Below are 21,016 nucleotides of genomic sequence, written 5' to 3'. Positions count from 1 at the left end.
CATATCATCCTATAAGTAAAGTATTACATTTTCTGGTACTTTCATTCAATATTCATTTCATCTTAAATAAATCTAGAGAAATGCAACAAAAGTTTACAATTCAATCACTGGCTTAAGCCACATATTTATGTGGAATAAGCCAGATTTACATAAGCAAATTCAAATTTCCAGCTTAATATTACATTATATTACATGGAACACTACATATTTGCAATGAGCAATCTTTAAATAGGGTTTCTAGCCAATCTATTAATAATCTGTCATTAATGGCTTTTACTCTATTAGACCATTGGCTACCGAGTTAACTTGGTTTTAATTTCTCTTGTTTTAATTCATTTTCAATTTGGTCCCCTTGGAGACCATATAAAGATTTAAAAATTTTAATGTTTTATGCTAAAAAACTACATAGATGAGAATACTAGAAGGTGTATGTTATTATTCATCCAATGCCTGATGTTAGGTTACATATAAAATAAGACAAAAGATACTGGCATAATAAGGATATTTGAAGAATATAGGTAATACATTTATGCATTCTCATTAAAAACTTAAAATTATAGAAATAAAACTGGAATACTTCTCGAGCTCTACAAAAACTTCAAGTCCCTATCATGACTAACTTATGTTCAGCTTTTTAATATTTCCATACCTTATGTTTTTAAATCCAATTATAAATATGTAACAGAGACATTATCAAGTACATATCTAATACAGTAATGTGCATCAATCTACTATGAATGAGAACTGATAAATATTTCAAATTGGTCCTATTTACATATATATGTATATATTTTATTGCGTTTTAGGTTTTGGGGTACATGTGAAGAACATGCAGAATTGTTGCATAGGCACATATATGGCAATGTGGATTCCTGCCTTCCTCCCCATCACCTATATCAGGCATTTCTCCCCATGTTATCCCTCCCTAATTCCCTGCCCCCTGCTGTCCCTCCCCTGGGTACCCCCCACAGACCCCAGTGTGTGATGCTCCCCTCCCTGTGTCCATGTGTTCTCATTGTTCAACACCCACCTATGAGTGAGAACATGCGGTGTTCGATTTTCTGTTTTTGTGTCAGTTTGCTGAGAATGATGGTTTCCAGGTTCATCCATGTCCCTGCAAAGGACATGAACTCATTTTTATGGATGCATAATATTCCATGGTGTATATGTGCCACATTTTCCCTGTTCAATCTATCATTGATGGGCATTTGGGTTGGTTCCAGGTCTTTGCTATTGTAAACAGTGCTGCAATGTTTCCAAATTGGTCCTATTTTTAAGGCTGCTTCAAATATATTTTCTGCTTTTTACATCTACTCAGTCCATCTAAAATAAAAAACCTACAAAGTAGATACAGAAAGCTAGAACATGTCTCAGCCCTGCATTTTGTGGATCTAAAATTAAGTTCATTAAAACAGATTAATTTTACAAAATAGTAATACCAACATGAAATGTCATGTTTCTCAATGTACACTCATGCTTCATGACAACAGGTATCATTTCTGTTATCAATGTACACACAGCACCTAGTATATTAACAGGCAAATTAGTATGTATTGAAAACTTGCTGCAAATTTGAATGAATGAATTGAGAAAAAATTGTTATAAATTGAATTATATGGAAATTTAGATAACATATATTTTTTATTGTATTTTAAGTTTGTGCAGAATGTACAGGTTTGTTACATGGTTATACATGTGCCATGGTGATTTGCTGCATCCATCATCCCATCATCTACATTAGTATTTCTCCTAATGCTATCCCTCTCCTAGCATCCCACTTACCAACAGGCCCCTGTGTATGATGTTCCCCTCCCTGTGTCTATGCGTTCTCATTGTTCAGCACCAACTTATTAGTCAGAATGTGGTGTTTGGTTTTCTGTTCTTCTGTCAGTTTGCTGAGAATGATGACTTACAGCTTCATCCATGTCCCTGCAAAGGACATGAACTCATTCTTTCTTATGGCTGCATAGTATTCCATGGTGTATATGTGCGACATTTTCTTTATCTAGTCTATTACTGATGGGCATTTGGTTGGCATTTCTCTTTGCTATTGTGAACAGTGCTGCAATAAACATATGTGTGTATGTGTCTTTATAAGAGAATGATTTATAATCCTTTGGGTATATACCCAGTAATTGGATTGCTGGGTCAAATGGTATTTCTAGTACGAGATCCTTGAGGAATCACCATACTGTTTTCCACAATGGTTGAACTAATTTACACTAATTATCTTGGTTATGTGGGTTCTTTTCTGGTTCCATATGAAATTTAAGGTTTTCTATTTTCCTTTTTTTTAAATTCTGTGAGAAAAGTCAATGGTAGCTTGATGGGGACAGAATGGAATCTATAAATTAGTTTGGGCAGCACGAGAATTGAATGTTTTTTCATCTGCTTGTGTCCTCTCTTGTATCCTTGAGCAGTGGTTTGTAGTTCTTGAAGAGATCCTTCACATCCCTGGTTAGTTGTATTCTAAGGTATTTATTCTCTTTGTAGCAATTGTTAATGGAAGTTCACTCATGATTTGACTCTCCATTTGTCTATTACTGGTGTATAGAAATGCTTGTGATTTTTGCACATGGATTTTGTATCCTGAGACTTTGCTGAAGTTGCTTATCATGTTAAGGAGGTTTTGGGCTGAGACAATGGGTTCTTCTAAATATACAATCACGTCATCTGCAAATAGAGACAATTTAACTTGCTCTTTTTTTAGTGGAATACTGTTTAGTTTTTTTTCTCACCTGATTGCCCTGGCCAGAACTTCCAATACTATGATGAAAAGGAGTAGTGAGATAGGGCATCCTTGTCTTGTCCCAGTTTTCAAAGGGAATGCTTTCAGTTTTTGCTCATTCAGTGTGATAATGGCTGTGGGTTTGTCCTAAATAGCTATTACTAATTTGAGATACCTTATATCAATACCTAGTTTGTTGAGAGTTTTTATCATAGAGTGCTGCTGAATTTTGTCAAAGGCCTTCTCTGCATGTATTGAGATAATGTCATTTTTGTCTTTGGTTCTGTTTATGTGATAGATTACTTTTACAGATTCACGTATGTTGAACCAGCCTTGCACCCGAGGAATGAAACTGACTTGATCGTGATGGGTGAGCTTTTTGATATGTTGTTGGAATCGGTTTGCCAGTATTTTATTGAGGATTTTTGCATAAATATTCATCACGGATATTGGCCTGAAATGCTCTTTTTTAGTTGTGCTTCTGCCAGGTTTTGGTGTCAGGATGATGTTGGTCTTATAAAATGAGTTAGGGAGGATTCCCTCATTTCGTATTGTTTGTAATATCTTCAGAACAGATTATATCAGCTCCTCTTTGTACCTCTTGTAGAATTTGGCTGTGAAACTGTTTGGCGCGGGACTTTTTTGGTCGATAGGCTGTTAATTGCTGTCTCAATTTCAGACCTTGTTATTGGTCTATTCTGGGATTCAACTTCTTCCTGGTTTAGTCCTGCAAGGGTATAAGTGTACAGGAATTTATCCATTTTTCTAGATTTACTAGATGTTATTTGCATAGAGTTGTTTGTAGTAGTCTACAAGAATGTGGGATCAGTGGTGTACCCCTTTATCATTTTTTATTGCATCTATTTGATTCTTTTATTAGTCTGGTTAGAGGTCTATTTTGTTGATCTTTTCACTGATTTTTTTGAAGGATTTTTTGTGTCTCTATCTCCTTCAGTTCTGCTCTGATATTAGTTATTTATTTTCTTCTACTAGCTCCCTTTGTTTGATCTTGCTCGTCTAGTTCTTTCAATTGTGACATTAGGGTGTCGATTTTAGATCTTTCCTTGCTTCTCTTGTGGGCATTTAGTGCTATAAATTTCCCTCTAGACACTGCTTTAAATGTGTTCCAGAGATTCTGGTATGTTGTGTCTTCATTCTTATTGATTTTGAACATATTTATTTCTGTCTTTATTTATCCAGAAGTCATTCAGGAGCAGGTTGTTCAATTGCCATGTAGTTGTGCTATTTTGAGTGAGTTTGTTAATCCTGAGTTCTAATTGGATTGCACTGTGGTCTGAGAGAATGTTTGTTATTATTTGTTATTTTGCATTTGCTGAGGGGTGTTTTACTTCCAATTATGTGTTCAATTTTAGAATAAGTGTGATGTGGTGCTGAGAAGAATGTACATCATGTGGATTTTGCATGGAGAGTTCTGTAGATGTCTATTAGGTCCACTTGGTCCAGATCTGAGTTCAAATCCTGGATATCCCTGTTCACTTTCTGTCTTGTTGATCTGTCTAATATTGACAGTGGGGTGTTAAAGTCTCCCATAATTATTGTGTGGGAGTCAAAGTCTCTTTGTGGGTCTCTAAGGAATTGCTTTATGTATCTGGGTGCTCCTGTATTGGGTGCATATATGTTTAGGATAGTTAGATTTTCTTATTGTATTCATCCCTTTATTATTATGTAATACTCTTCTATGTCTCTTTTGATCTTTGTTGGCTTAAATTCTGTTTTATCAGAGACTAGAAGTGCAACCCCTGCTTTTTTTGTCTCTCCATTTGCTTGGTAAATCTCCCTTAATCCGTTTATTTTGAGCCTATGTGTGTCTTTACATGCAAGGTGTATCTGCTGAATACACCACAACGATTGGTCTTGACTCTTTATCCAATGTTCCAGGCTGTGTCTTTTGATTGGGGCATTTATCCCATTTACATTTAAGGTTAATATGTAATGTGTGAATTTGATACTGCCAGTTTGATGCTAACTGGTTGTTCTGCCCATTAGTTGATACGGTTTCTTCATAGTGTCGATGGTATTTACAATTTGTTATGTTTTTGGAATGGTTGGTACTGGTTGTCCCTTTCCATGTTTAGTGCTGCCTTTAAGGAGCTCTTGTAAAGCAAGACTGGTGGTGACAAAATCTCTCAGCAGTTGTCTGTAAAGGATTTTATTTCTCCTTTGCACATGAAACTTAGTTTGGCTGGATATGAAATTCTGGGTTGGAAATTCTTTTCTTTAAGGATATTGAATATTGGCCCCCACTCTCTTCTGGCTTGTATAGTTTCTGCTGAGAGCTTCCCTGTGAGTCTTATGAGCTCCCTTTGTCAGTAACAAAATCTTTACCTCTGGCTATCTTAGCATTTTTTTCCTTCATTTCAACCCTCGTGAATCTGACGATTATATGTCTTTGGGTTGCTCTTCTCAAGGAATATCTTTGTGGTGTTTTCTTATTTCCTGAATTTGAATATTGGTTTCCCTTGCTAGGTTGGGGAAGTTCTCCTGGATAATATCCTGAAAAGTGTTTTCCAACTTGGTTTAATTCTCCTGTTCACTTTCAGGTACACTGATCAAACAGATTTTGTTTTTCACGTAATCTTATATTTCTTGGAGGCTTTGTTGACTTATTTTCACTCTTTTTTTCTCTAATCTTGCCTTCTCACTTTATTTGGTTGATTTGATCTTCAATCTCAGATAGCCTTTCTTCCACTTGATTGACTGGGCTATTGAAACTTTTATCTGCTTCATGAAGTTCCCACGTTTTTCAACTTCATCAAATCGTTTTTGTTCTTCTTTATGCTAGTTATTCTATGTAGCATTTTGTCAAAGCTTTTTTCAAGTTCTTAGCTGCCTTGCATTTGGTTAGAACATGCTCCTTTAGCTATGTTCTAACCTTCTGAAACCTGCTTCTGTCAATATATCAAACTCATTCTCCATCCAGTTTTGTTCCCTTGCTGGTGAGGAGTTGTGATCCTCTGGAGGAGTAGAGAAGTTCTAGGCTTTGAAGAATTCAGCCTGTTTGCACTGTTTTTTCCTAATCTTCATGAATTTATCTACCTTTGGTCTTTGAAGTTGGTGACCTTTGGATGGAGTCTCTGAGTGGACGTGCTTTTGGTTGATGTTGAAACAATTTCTTTCTGTTTGTTAGTTTTCCTTCTAGCTGTCAGGCCCCTCTCTGCAGGTCTGCTGGAGGTCCATTCCAGACCCTGCTTGTCTGGAATCACCAGAAGGGGCTGCAGAACAGCAAAGATTGTTGCTTGTTCCTTCCTCTGGTAGCTTCATCCCAGAAGGGTACTTGCCAGATGCCAGCCAGAGCTCTCCTGTATGAGGTGTCTGTCAGCCCCTGCTGGGAGATGTCAGGATACGTAAGGGTTAGGAAGCCACTTGAGGAGGCAATCTGACCCTTATCAGACCTCAAGCACTGTGCTGGGAGATTTGTTGCTCCCTTCAGGGCTCCCAGGCAGGGATGTCACGTCTGCTGAAGCTGAACCCACAACTGCCCCTTTTCCCAGGTGCTCTGTCCCAAGAAGGTGGGGGCATTAGTTAAAAGTCCCTGATCAGCTGCTGGCTTTTTTCAGAGATGCCCCACCCAGCAAGAAGGGAGTCTAGTGACAGTTTCCCTGCAGAGGCCTTTCTGAGCTGCCAGAGGCTTCGCTAAGTTGCTGTGTAAACTTCCCAGTGACTTTGTTTACACAGGTGAGGTTAAAACTGCTTACCCGAGTCTCAGCATTTGTGGATACCCTCACTCCAATGAGTCTGACTGTCCCACTTGGAGCTCAGACTGATGTGCTAGCTGTGAGAATTTCAAGCCAGGGGATCTTAGTTTGCTGGTCTTTGTCGGTGAGGGACCCGCTGAGCCAGATCACTTGGCTACCTGGCTTCAGCCCCCTTTTTCAGGGGAATGAGTGGTTCTGTCTCCATGGCTTTCCAGATGCCACTGGGGTGTGATATAAAACAAACAAACAATCTGCTGCAGCTAAAACGGCTGCCCACTTTCCTGCTGGAAATCCCGGTGTTGGTGTTGTAGGCACCAGAGAGAATATCTTGGCCTGCAGGTTGTGAAGATCATGAGAAAAGCATAGTATCTGAGCCAGAGTGTCAGGAAAAGTACCTAATGGCTTCCCTTAGCTAGGAGAGGGAGTTTTCTAGTCCCTTGTGCCTACCGCTTTGGCTTGCCCTCCTTGGGCTGCACGCATTGTCTAACCAGTCCCCATGAGATGAACCTGGTATCAGTTAGAAATGTGGATAGCTCCTGCCTTTTGCATTGCCCTTGCTGGGAACCGTGTATCAGAGCTGTTCCTATTTGGCCATCTTGGCAGCTTATCTTAGATAGCATATCTTAAAATCCAAGTTTGTTTTGGTGAATTAAGGCCAAAAGTGTATTGGTGGGTAAACATCTATTGATCCTAAGGCTCAAAATAGATTGAAAACTCTGGCGTTCTAATGAAGTATAATTTTCTTTACCTAGGCAAAGGCTGCCAATATGCCAGAATCATCTTGGGCACATTGTATATTCTATTTACAATATTATTATAAGTACTGTTATTTTTATTCTTATATGCTCTTGCATTACCTTGGTTTAGTGTGATACTCAAGTCAGTCAAACTTGCTTAGGACCTGGGTTTCCTATCCCATGTGCAAGTTCCACTATATTAATTATTTGAGGAGCCATTTGGGAAACTAAAATATTCCAAAAGTGAGAACAGTTAGTTTGTATTACCTTTGCACAAATATGGATAGCAACTGATTTAATAAACCTATATATGAAAAGTGATTAGTAATGTAAATACTAATAAATGTAAATGCTAATATGACTAATACTACTAAAAATATTAACAAATACTACTAATAATAAATGTAAATAATATATTAATGTGCTTTTCTTTTTTGCACTTGTGTGTATGACTTTTTTTTATATTCAACAACTATTACACTTCCAAATAAAACTATCTAGTAATTCAATCACAATACATTCAGCATTGAAAATGCAGCTTCTTTTTCTATTCTTTTTCACAAGCCACTATCTCATAATTCTTATTTGTAGAGCTGCACTTACATTCAATTACTGTTGACATCTGTATGCCCAGTCATGGGCAAAGGTGAGATACGTTGCTCCTAAGTCCAAGGATACTCAGATGTAATTCAATCAAGGTTCCTTAAGGGCTATTGTATTAGTCCATTTTTATGCTGCTGATAAAGACTTACCTGAGACTGGGAAGAAAAAGAGGCTTAATTGGACTTATGGTTCCATATGACTGGGGAAGCTTCAGAATCATGGCAGGAGGTGAAAGGCAATTTTTACATGGTGGCAGCAAAAGAAAAATCAGAAGGAAGCAAGAGCAGAAACCCTTGATAAACCAATCAGATCTCATGACACTTATTCACTGTTATGAGACTAGCATGAGAAAGACTGGCCCCATGATTCAATTATCCTGTGTCCCTCCCACAACACCTGGGAAGTCTGGGAAATACAAATCAAGTTGAGATTTGGTTGGGGACACAGACAAGTCATATTAGGTATACACAATATTCCCATCTGTCATCAACATAGTCATGTTTAATAAATTGTTTTGGTTTGGTTATAGGGGCCAACTGTGAGAATTACTTGTACTGTGTTCAGGATAAACTACAGAGACTCTTCCGTTCTTGATGTTTTTCAAAGCTATTTTTATTTTAATTACATTTCATAATTATGGATACTTTTATTTGGTATATATAAAATAGTATTTTTCATTTTCATTTAGACAGAAATGAAGTTACTGATCTGAATTGGTGAGTCCTGTGTCTACATACAGGCAATAGAAGTGCCTGCAGAATAAAGGGTAGAAGGAATTGCCAAGGAGGGGAAGGGGAAATCCAGCTTTCTAGTTTGAAGCCAGTGACAGCATTGTGATTGGTCCTACTTAAGAAAGAGGCTGAAATAATCATGTGGTTTTTGTCTTTGGTGCTGTTTATGTGATCGATTATGTTCATAGATTTGTGGATGTTGAACCAGTCTTGTATCCCTGGGATGAAGCCGACTTGATCATGATGGATAAGCTTTTTGATGTGCTACTGCATTTGGTTTGCCAGTATTTTATTGAAGATTTTTGCATCAATATTCGTTATGGATATTGGCCTGAAATTTTATTTTTTAGTTGTGTCTGTGTCAGGTTTTGGTATCAGGATGATGTTGTTGGTCCCATAAAATGAGTTAGGGAGGATTCCCTCTTTTTATATTGTTTGGAATAGTTTCAGAAGAAATTGTACCAGCTCCTCTTTGTACCTCTGGTAGATTTGGGCTATGAATCCATCTGGTCCTGGACTTTTTTTGGTTGGTAGGCTATTAATCGCTGCCTCAACTTCAGACCTTGTTATCAGTCTATTCAGGAATTCAGCTCCTTCCTGGTTTAGTCTTGGGAGGGTGTAAGTGTCCAGGAACTTATAAATTTCTTCTAGATTTACTGGTTTATCTGCATAGAGATATTTGTAGTAATCTCTGATGGTAGTTTGTATATCGGTGTGATTGATGGCAATATCTCCTTTATCATTTTTTATTGTATCTTTTTTATTCTTCTCTTTTTTCTTTTTTGTTAGTCTGGCTAGCAGTCTATTTTGTTGATCTTCTCAAAAAAAACAGCTCCTTTATTCGTTGATTTTTTGGAGGTTTTTTTTTTTTTTGTATCTATATCTTCTTCAGTTCTTCTTTGATCTTTGTTATTTCTTGTCTTCTGCTAGCTTTGAATTTGTTTGACCTTACTCCTCTACTTGCTTTACTCGTGAGTTTAGGGTGTCAATTTTATATCTTTCCTTACTTTTCTGGTGGACATTTAGTGCTATAAATTTCCCTCTAGACACTGCTTCAAATATGTCCCAGAGATTCTGGTACACCGTGTCTTCATTCTCATTTGTTGTGAAGAACGTCATTATTTCTGCCTTCATTTCATTATTTTTCCAATAGTCATTCCGGAGCAGGTTGTTTAGTTTTCATGTGATTGTGTGGTTTTGGGTGTGAAGGCTTTCGAAAAAAATTCAACAGCCATTTATGCTAAAAACTGTCAATAAACTAGGCATCGATGGATTGTATCTCATAATAATAAGAGCTGTTTCTGACAAACCCACAGCCAATATCATAGTGAATGGGTAAAAACTGGAAGCATTCCCTTTGAAAACTGGCATGTGAGAGGGATGCCCTCTCTCACCACTTCTATTCAACATAGCATTGGGGTTCTTGCCAAGGCCATCAGGCAAGAAAAAGAAATAAAGCATCTTCAAATAAGAGAAGACATCAAATTGTCCCTGTTTGCAGATGACATAATTGTGTATTTAGAAGACCCTATTGTCTCAGCCCAAATTCACCTTAAGCTGATAAGCAACTTCGACAAAGTCTCAAGATATAAAATCAATGTGCAAAAATCGCAAGCATTCCTATATACCAATAGGAGACAAACAAAGAGCCAAATAATGAGAGAACTCCCATTCGCAATTGTTACAAAGAGAATTGAATACCTAGGAATAAAACTAATAAAGGATACGAAAGACCTCTTCAAAGAGAACTACAAACCACTGTTCAAGGAACTAAGGAGGACACAAACAGATGGAAAACCATTCCATCCTTATGGTTAAGAAGAATCAATATCATGAAAATGGCCATATTGTCCAAAGTAATCTGTAGATTTAATGCTCTCCCCATCCAGCTACCATGAATTTCTTCACAGAATTGGAAAAAAAAAAACACATTAATTTTCATATGAAACTAAAAAGGAGCCCCCATAGCCAAGACAATCCTAAGCACACACACACACAAATAAAATAATAAAATAAAATAAATTAAAAAAAAACTAGTGGCATCATGCTACCTGATTTCAAACTATGCTACAGGGCTATGGTACTGGTACCAAAACAGACAAACAGACCAATGGAGCAGCAAAAGAGAGGGCTCAGAAGTAACGTTACACATTTACAACCATTTGATCTTTGACAAACCTGATGAAAACAACAATGGAGAAAAGAATTCTTACTTATTAAACGGTGTTGGGAAAATTGGCTAGCCATATGCAAAGAGTTGAAACTGGATCCCTTCCTTACAGGTTATAAAAAATTAACTCAAAGTGGATTAAAGATTTAAATCTAAGACCTAAAAACCATAAAAATCTGAGAAGAAAGCCTAGGCAATACCATTCAGGACATAAGTATGGGCAAAGACGTCATGACTAAAACACCAAAATCAATGGCAACAAAAGCCAAAATAGACAAATGGAATATAGTTAAACTTAAGAACTTCTGCACAGCAAAAGAAACTATCAATAGAGTGAAGAGGCAACCCACAGAATGAAAGAAAATTTTTGCAGTCTACCCATCTGACAAATGGCTAATATCCAGAATCTACAAAGAACTTAAACACATTTACAGGAAAAAAACAAACAACCGCATCAAAAAGTGGGTGAAGGATATATAGACACTTTTCAAAAGAAGACATTTATGCAGCCAACAAACATATGAAAGAAAGCTCATTATCCCTAGTCATTAGAGAAATGCAAATCAAATCCACATTAAGATACCATTTCATGCCAGTTAGAATGGTGATCATTAAAAGGTCAGGAGACAGCAGATGCTGGAGAGGATGTGGAGAAACAGGAATGCTTTTATACTGTTGCTGGAAGTGTAAACTAGTTCAAACATTGTGGAAGACAGTGTGGTGATCTAGAACCAGAAATTTCATTTGACCCATCAATCTCATTACTGGGTATATACGTAAAGGATTATAAATCATTCTATTATAAATACACATGCACATGTATGTTTATTGCAGCACTGTTCACAATAGCAAAGACTTGGAACCAATCCAAATGCCCATCAATGACAGATTGGATAAAGAAAATATTTCACATATATATCATAGAATACTATGCAGCCATAAAAAATGATGAGTTCATGTCCTTTGAAGGAACATGGATGAAGCTGGAAACCATCATTCTCAGCAAACTAACACAAGAACAGGAAACCAAACACCACATGTTCTCACACATAAGTGGGTGTTGAACAATGAAAACACATGGATGCAGGGAGGGGAACATCACACACTGGGGCCTGGGAGTGGAGGTGCGGTAAGGGGCTAGGGGATGGATAGCATTAAGAGAAATACCTAATTTAGATGACAGGGTGATGGATGCAGCCTACCACAATGGCACGTGTATACCTGTGTAACAAATCTGCATGTTCTGCACATATACCACAGAACTTAAAGTATAATAAAAGAATTAAAATTATATTAAATTATATTAAAAAGAAACTACCTATACAGCAGTTATTTCCCATTTTGTTCATATATACCAATTGATTAAGATTTTTCTGAAATTGGAGGATAAAACAAATGTTTGAACATAAATAGAAGTCTCCGTGAAAGTGAAGTGAGAGACAATTCTGAGTATTGATTTTCAAAGCTCCCTAATCAATTGTAACAAATACTCATGATGATAGGGACAGTGTAAAATGGGACAGGCATATTTGAATAACACTCACAGGATAAAAACATCATCGTCTAACAAACAGGATATGCTTTGGGCTACTTGAGTATGCACAAAGACCTCAGGGCACTGGTAACACTTTTCTTCCCTGGATGCACCTGATATAAAGCTATTGTTCTTAATATTTTGCTAATCATATCATATATAAGGTGAACATATCTTTTTATAGAGTCTAATATTTCTGTTATATGTTGATTTATTGATAGCAACTTTAGGGTGGATTTCAACATATTACCTCTATTTCTTTGAAAAGTACTTTTTCAGAATTAACAGTTTGTACAGTTAAATAAGATAAAATGTTGTCTTTTCTATTACCACCTAGGCTTGAGTTGTTTTACAATTGCAATTAAATGATGTTATTACTAAAGTGATTAGGAATAGACTATTGTATCTAAATTCAGAAAGGCGGGATCTTTTTTTAGGGACATCTTTATGACCTAGAGGTCTAAAGGTGCTGAAATGGTAGAAATCAATATTGTATTAAATGACATCATACATTGGATTCACTCAGAGTTTTTAAAATCTGGCACCATAGTTTTCTCCATTTTAAAACACAGCTGCACCCAGACTTTTTGCTGAGGCTGCTCTTCAGTCACCAACGTTCCTAAGTCTATCAACCTGCACAGAACTTCACGTTCTAGAGATGCCCACATCCATTAACAACTCAACAATACATTGCCCTGTTCCTCAGAACATTGTTCTCCAAACAGGGTTGAAAAGTCAGCTTCCTAATATGTTGACTATCCAGCTAAAATGCACTTTTATAGTTTCTATACAAAGAATAGTCTGTATTTGGGAAATGGTACAGATAGGAAGAATAATGAAGAGGCAATTGCAGTAAGGGAAATGAGGGTTGTTGAGATCTAGATGGTGTCAGTCAGTATGGTCAGAGAGGTGGACAAATTCTGAATATATTTTGAAGCAAGGGTCAGCTGCATTTTCTCTGTCATTAGATACAAGGTAGGAGAAAGAAAAAGATAAAGATAAATACATAGTTTTTGTTGTTAGCAAATGGAAGGAAGGAGCTACCATTTACTGAGAGTAGAATGGTTCTGGACAGGTTAAACTTCAAGTATCTAGTCAATGTTCAAGTAGAGATGTTGAGTAGGCAGATGTACATATAAGTCAAGAGATCATCAGAAAGACATCAACTACAGTTATACACATTTTAGTAGTCTTCATATAGTTGTAAAATGTAGAAAATAAGTTTAATGCAGAGAACCGATATATACATTTTGGGACACTCCAATAGGAAGCAGTCCATTAGAATCAAAATAGAGCATGCCTAAACTAAGAAAATGTAGCAATTATTTACTCCAAAATGAATAAAGGAAGAAAAAGGATTTTGAATCAATAACCAATGGGACTCTAAATGGAGGTATTCTTTTTTGTTATAATAATATTTTGTAATTGGTTATAAGATAAATTTTCACCCTTGGAGAGCAAGAATTATGCAGGTTGATGATTTATAATGCTTTCAAAATATTTTATTGACTTTATAGTAGATAAATAAGAACTTCGTAATTTCAGAAAATAACTTTCATATTATTGGGAGAACATGTACAGATTGGAAATATAATTTTCAAAATTGCCATTTTAATGAAACCTTAAAATTACATTTAAAGTTGGATATGTACTTTGTTATTTTTATCATATTGTCTTTTCTTTCAAGTATTCTTTAGTTATTTCATTATTTTTATTTAAAAGTTTGAGTTGATATTCCATTTGATTAATTTCAATTCTTAATTACTTTTCATTAAGTATGTATTTCAAATGAATATATATTGATTATTTATTTAACTAACATTTCAGGAAAAGTACAAAGCTTCATCCTAGGAAATACACTCTAGCTATAAGACTATATATTCTGTTATCTTCTATTGTGTTAGGAAAATATCGGTTATATTATGAAGCAATTTGTGTTGGGTGTTCTTGACTGATATCCTCCTTTAGCATATACCAAATTTAACAGAAACTTGTATTCACAAATCAGTTTGCTCTTAGTCAAGGATTATCATGAAAATTAAGGTATCCCAGTATGTGGGTCTGTATATATGCTTGTGTGAGTGCATAGCTATCTGTGTCTGTATGTGGAGTATGTGTTTATTCATAAGCATATATTTTATGATTTATTGTTTTCCATATTAATCTTTCTAAAATAGATATGAATATATGTAAATCAAACAACAATTATTATGTACTGATCATTTATTATAAGCCATGCATCAAGGAAGGCAACAGTTATGCAAAAAAGCACAGTACTCTTTCCCAAAATTCTAGTATGCCTCTTGCAAGGTTTTATTTATTTATTTTTTAAATGTATTTATTTAACTTTAGGTACATACTATATCTGGCATTTCTCCCCATGTTATCCCTCCACACCCACCCCTCCCTGCCCACTCCCCACTGTCTCTCCCTTACCCCAACCAACTGCCCCCAGTGTGTGATGCTCCTCTCCCTGAATCCACTGTTCTCATTGTTCAACACTCACCTATGAGTGAGAACATGTGGTGCTGGCTTTCTATTCTTGTGTCAGTTTGCTGAGAATGATGGTTTCCAGATTCATCCAAGTCTCCGCAAAGGACATGAACTCATTTTTTGTGGCTTCATAGTATTCCATGGTGTATATGCGCCATATTTTCTTTGTTCAGTCTATCATTGATGGGCATTTGGGTTGGTTCCAGGTCTTTGCTATTGTACACAGGGCTGCAATGAACATATGTGTGCATGTGTCTTTTTAGTAGAATGATTTATAGCTCTTTGGGTATATACCCAGTAATGGGATTGCTGGGTCAAATGGAATTTCTATTTCCAGATAATTGAGAAATCACCACACTGTCTTCCACAATGGTTGAACTTAATTTAACACTCCCATCAACTGTGTAAGAGTGTTCCTATTTCTCCACATTCCCTCCAGCATCTGTTGTCTCCAGATTTTTTAATGATCACCATTCTAACTGGCGTGAGATGATATCTCAATATGGTTTTGATTTCCATTTGTCTAATGACCAGTGATGATCATTTTTTCATGTTTGTTGGCCTCATATATGTCTTCTTTTGAAAGGTGTCTGTTCATATCCTTTGCCCACTTTTGAATGGGGTTGTTTGTTTTTTTCTTGTATATCTGTCCTAGTTATTTGTAGAATTTGGTTGTTAGCCCTTTGTCAGATGGGTAGATTGCAAAATTTATTTCCCATTCTGTTGGTTGCCAATTCACTCTAATGATGGTTTCTTTTGCTGTACAGAAGCTCTGAATTTTAGTTACATCCCATTTGTCTATCTTGGTTTTTATTGCCATTGCTTTTGGTGTTTTCATCATGAAGGCCTTGCCTATGCCTATGCCCTGGATGGTTTTGCCTATGTTTTCTTCTAGTGTTTTTATGGTGTTAGGTTTTACGTTTAAGTTTTTAATCCATCTGGAGTTAATTTTAGTGTAAGGTGACAGGTACGGGTCCAGTTTCTGATTTCTGCACATTACTAGCCAGTTTTCCCAGCAGCATTTATTAAACATGGAGTCCTTTCCCAATTGCTTGTTTTTGCCATGTTTGTCAAAGATCAGATGGTTGTAGATGTGTGGTGTTTCTTTTGGGGCCTCTACTCTGTTCCATTGGTCTATGTCTCTGTTTTGATTACTGTAGCCTTGTAGTATAGTTTGAAGTCTGGCAATGTGATACCCCTGGCTTTGTTCTTTTTGCTTAGGATTGTCTTGGCTATGAGGGCTCTCTTATGATTCCATATGAAGTTTAAAGTGTTTTTTTCCACTTCTGTGAAGAAGGTCATTGGTAGCTTAATGGGGTAGCATTGAATCTATAAATTGCTTTGGGCAGTATGGCCATTTTCACGATATTAATTCTTCCTGAACATGAGCATGGAATGTTTTTATATCTGTTTGTGTCCTCTCTTATTTCCTTGAGCAGTGGTTTCAAATTCTCCTTGAAGAGGTCCTTTACATCCTTTGTTAGTTGTATTCCTAGGCATTTTATTCTCTTTATAGCAATTGTGAATGGTAGTTTGCTCTTGATTTGGCTCTCTGTCTGTTATTGGTATATAGGAATGCTTGCGATTTCTGCATATTGATTTTGTATCCTGTGAATTTTCTGAAGTTGCTTATCAGTTTGAGAAGGTTTTGGCCTGAAACGATGGGGTCTTCTAGATATACAATCATGTCATCTGCAAATAGAGACAGTTTGACTTCTTCTTTTCCTAACTGAATATCCTTTATTTCTTTTTCTTGCCTGATTGCTCTGGCTAGAACTTCCAATACTATGTTGAATAGGAGTGATGAGACAGGGCATCCTTGTCTTGTGACGGATTTCAAAGGAATGCTTCCAGTTTTTGCCCATTCAGTATGATATTGGCTGTGGGTTTGTCATAAATAGCTTTTATCATTTTATGATACGTTCCATCAATACCTAGTTTATTGAGAGCTTTTAGCATGAAGGGCTGTTGAATTTTATGGAAGGTCTTCTCTGCATCTATTGAGATAATCATGTGGTTTTAGTCTTTGGTTCCGTTTATGTAATGGATTACATTTACGGATTTGCATATATTGAACCAGCCTTGCCTCCCTGGGATGAAGCCTACTTTCTCATGATGGATAAGCTTCTTGATGTGCTGTTGCAATCTGTTTGCCAGTACTGTAGTTTATTGAAGATTTTTGCATCGATGTTCATCATGGATATTGGCCTGAAGTTTTCTTTTTTAGTTGAGTCTCTGCCTGGTTTTGGTATCAAGATGATGTTGGTCTCATAAAATGAGTTAGGGAGGTTTCCCTTCTTTTGTATTGTTTGATACAGTTTCAGAAGGAATGGAACCAGCTCCTCTTTTTACGTCTGGTAGAACTGGACTGTGAACCCGTCTGGACCTGGACTTGTTTTGGTTGGTAGGCTATTGATTGTTGCCTCTACTTCAGCCCTTGTTATTGGTCTATTTAGGGTTTCAACTTCCTCCTGGTTTAGTCTTGGTAGAGTACAAGTGTCCAGGAATTTATCCAGTTCTTTCTGGTTTACTGGTTTATGTGAATAAAGGTGTTTGTAGTAATCTCTGATGATAGTTTGTATTTCTGTGGGATCAGTGGTGATATCCCCTTTATCATTTTTTTTTTTTTTTTTTTGCATCTATTTGATTCTTCTCCCTTTTCTTTTTTATCAATCTCGCTAGTGGTCTATTTTGTTGTTCTTTTCAGAAAACCAGATCCTGGATTTATTGATTTTTTGAAGGGTTTTTTTTTTTTTTTGTCTCTATCTCCTTCACTTCAGCTCTGATCTTAGTAATTTCTTGTCTTCTGCTAGCTTTTGAATTTTTTTTTTTAATCTTCCTTCTCTAGCTTTTTCGATTTTGATGATAGGGTGTCTATTTTAGATCTCTCCCTGTTTCTCATGTGGGCATTTATTGCTATAAATTTCTCTCTTAACACGGCTTTGAAGGCATCCCAGAGATTGTGGTAAGTTGTGTCTTCATTCTGATTGGTTTCAAAGAACATCTTTATTTCTGCCTTCATTTCATTGTTTATCTAGTCAGCACTCAGAAGCAAATTGTTCAGATTCCAAGTGATTGTGTGGGTTTGAGTGCATTTCTTAATCCTGAGTTCTAGTCTGATTGCACTGTGGCCTTATAGAATTTTTTTTTTTTTTTTGCATTTCCTGAGGAGTGATTTGCTTCCCATGATGTGGTCAATTTTAGAGTAAGTGCAATGTGGTGCTGAGAAAAATGTATATTCTGTGGATTTGGGGTGGAGCATTCTGTATATGTCTATTAGGTCCACTTGGACAAGCTCTGCATTCAAGTCCTGGATATCCTTGTTAATTTTCTGTCTCATTGATCTGTCTAATATTGACAGTGGAGTGTTGAAGTCTCCTACTATTATTGTGTGGGAGTCTAAATCTCATTTTACGTCATTAAGAACTTGATTTATGTATCTGGGTGCTCCTGTATTGGGCGTGTATTTAGATTAGTTAGCTCTTCTTCATGGATTGATCCTTTTACCACTATATAGTGTCCTTCTTTGTCTTTTTTGATCTTTGTTGGTTTGAAGTCCATTTCATCAAAGACTGGATTGCAACCCCTGCTTTTTTTTCTTCTCCATTTACTTGGTAAATCTTCTTCCATCCCTTTATTTTGAGTCTGTGTGTGTCTTTGTATGTGAGATAGGTTTCCTGAATACAGCACACTGATGGGTTTTGACTTTTTATCCAGTTTGCCAGTCTGTGTCTTTTGATTGGAGCATTTAGGCCATTTACATTCAATGTTACTATTGTTATGTGTGAATTTGATCCTGTCATTTTGTTATTGGCTGGTTTTGTTTCCCATTAGTTGATTCATTTTCTTCATTGAATTTTTGGTCTTTGCCAACTAGTTTGCTTTTGCAGTGAATGGTACTTGTTCCTTTCCATGCTTAGTGTTTCTTTCAGGAGCTCTTGTAGGGCAGGTCTGGTGGTGACAAAATCTCTCAGTAATTGCTTGTCCATAAAGGATTTTATGTCTCCTTCACTTACGAAGCTTAGCTTGGCTGGATATGAGACTCTGGATTGAAAGTTCTTTTCTTTAAGGATGTTGAATATTGGCCCCCACTCTCTTCTGGCTTGTAGGGTTTCTGCAGAAATATCTGCTGTGAGTCTGATTGGCTTCCCTCTGTGAGTGACCTCACCTTTCTCTCTGGCTGCCCTTAGCAATTTTTCCTTGATTTCAACCCTGGTGAATCTGACAATTATATGCCTTGGGGTTGCTCTCTTTGAGTAATATCTTTGTAAAGTTCTCTGTATTTCTTGAATTTGAACTACCTGGCTAGGTTTGGGAAGTTCTCCTGGATAATATGCTGGAGTGTGTTTTCCAGCTTGGATTCATTTTCCCCATCATATTCAGGTACACTGATCAGGCGTAGATTAGGTCTTTTCATATAATCCCATATTTCTTGGAGGCTTTGTTCATTTCTTTTCATTCTTTTTCTCTTGTCTTGCCTTCTCTTTTTATTTCACTGAGTAGATCTTCAATCTCTGTTATCCTTCTGCTTGATTGATTCAGCTGTTAAAACTTGTGTTTGTTTCACATAGTTCTTGTGCTGTGTTTTTGAACTCCAACAAGTCATTTATGTTCTTCTTTAAGGTGGTTATTCTAGTTAGCATTTTGTCTAATCTTTTTTCAAGGTTTTTGGTTTCTTTGCATTGAGTTAGAACGTGTTCCTTTAGCTCAGAAAAGTGTTATTATCTACCTTCTGAAGCCTGTTTCTGTCAATTTGTCATATTTGTCACACTCCTCAGTCATGCTGTGAGCCTGTGTTGTTGAAGAGTTGTGATCCCTTGAAGGAGAAGATGTGTTCTGTTTGATGGTTTTTTTCTTTTTTTCCCCCTACTCTGGCTTTTTCCCATCTTTGTGGGTTTACCTTGCTGTGTTGTTAGGGAGCTGATTGATAAGGCCACTTGTCTGCCTGTGGAGGCGCTACTGGGTTTCTAGGGACTCCTTCAGTTTACTAGGGAAGCTTCCTGTGTCTTTTTTGTTTATGCTGGGAGATTAGGCCCACATCTTCTGCTGACCTGTAGGCACTGCTGGGTTGTCAAGAACACTGTCCCATTGCTATGTAGGCTTCCTGTGTTTTTTGTTGAAACATGTAGCCCAGTCCCACCCCTCTAATGGTGGTTTGTGCCCTTCCTCCACTGAGCTGGATCATTCAGGGTTCAGCTCAGTCTGTGGCACTGGCTGCACAACCAGCTAGAGTCAGAGCTTCAGCCCTCTGGGGTTTGTGGGGGAGGGTAGGGACCCACCCAGCAGCACCTGGCCATCTCCCCCTTTCAGCATCCTCTCTCTCCAGTTATGGGGTAGGGGGCAATAGCTCATTCCACAGGCTCTCGCAGCCACCTTTTGGGCTTATGTGTCTGTTTAGGTCTGTGCACCAATCTGGGACACTGTCATGGATTATTATTCAACTCTGTACTTGTAATTCCCGGTGCTTGACGGGCAAAGATCCTCTCTTCTGTGTATTGCTGAGGCTTTGGGGGAAGTACTTTATCTGGAATGGAGTGCCAGAGGGGGAGCTTCCAACTGACTGGTCAGATGCACTTTCTGGGTGAAGCAGCACCCCTCCCTGCCTCAGTATGCGCTGAGTGGGCTTTGCTCACCATTGGACCAGACCCGTTGAAATGCACCTGATACCTTGGTTGGAACTAGGAGATCTCTGGATTTCTGCATCTCTCTCATTGAGTGTTGTGTGCTGGAGCTGTGTCTATCCAGCCATCTTGGATCCTCAATCGCAAGGCTTTTGTACAAAATAAATTGCAACTATAATTTAATATAAAGCCAAATTAAGCTTTATAAGCAAGGAGAAATAAGATCCTATTCAGAAAAGCAAATGCTAAGGGAATTCATTACTGCTTGTAATGGTTAATGCTGAGTGTCTACTTTATTGGATTGAAGGATACAAAGTATTAATCCTGGGTATGTCTGTGAACTTGTTGCCAAAGGTGATTAACATTTGAGTCAATTGCCTGGGCCACCACCCTTAATCTAGTGGAAACAATCTAATCAGTTGCCATCGAATATAAAGCAGGCAGAAAAACGTGAAAGGTGAGACTGGCCTAGCCTTCCAGCCTACATCTTTCTCCTGTGCTGGATGCTTCTTGACCTCAAACATTAGACTCCAAGATCAGTTTTGAGATTCAGACTGGCCCTCCTTGCTCCTTAAGCTTGCAGACATCCTATTGTGGGACCTTGTGATTGTCTAAGTTAATGCTTAATAAATTCCCCTTTACATACATATATATATATATATATATATATATATATATATATA

Source organism: Sapajus apella, unplaced genomic scaffold (genome assembly GCF_009761245.1).
Source record: "Sapajus apella isolate SASKATOON/1434 unplaced genomic scaffold, GSC_monkey_1.0 scaffold1, whole genome shotgun sequence".
NCBI lineage: Eukaryota > Metazoa > Chordata > Mammalia > Primates > Cebidae > Sapajus > Sapajus apella.
Note: the sequence above shows the minus strand (reverse complement) of the source record.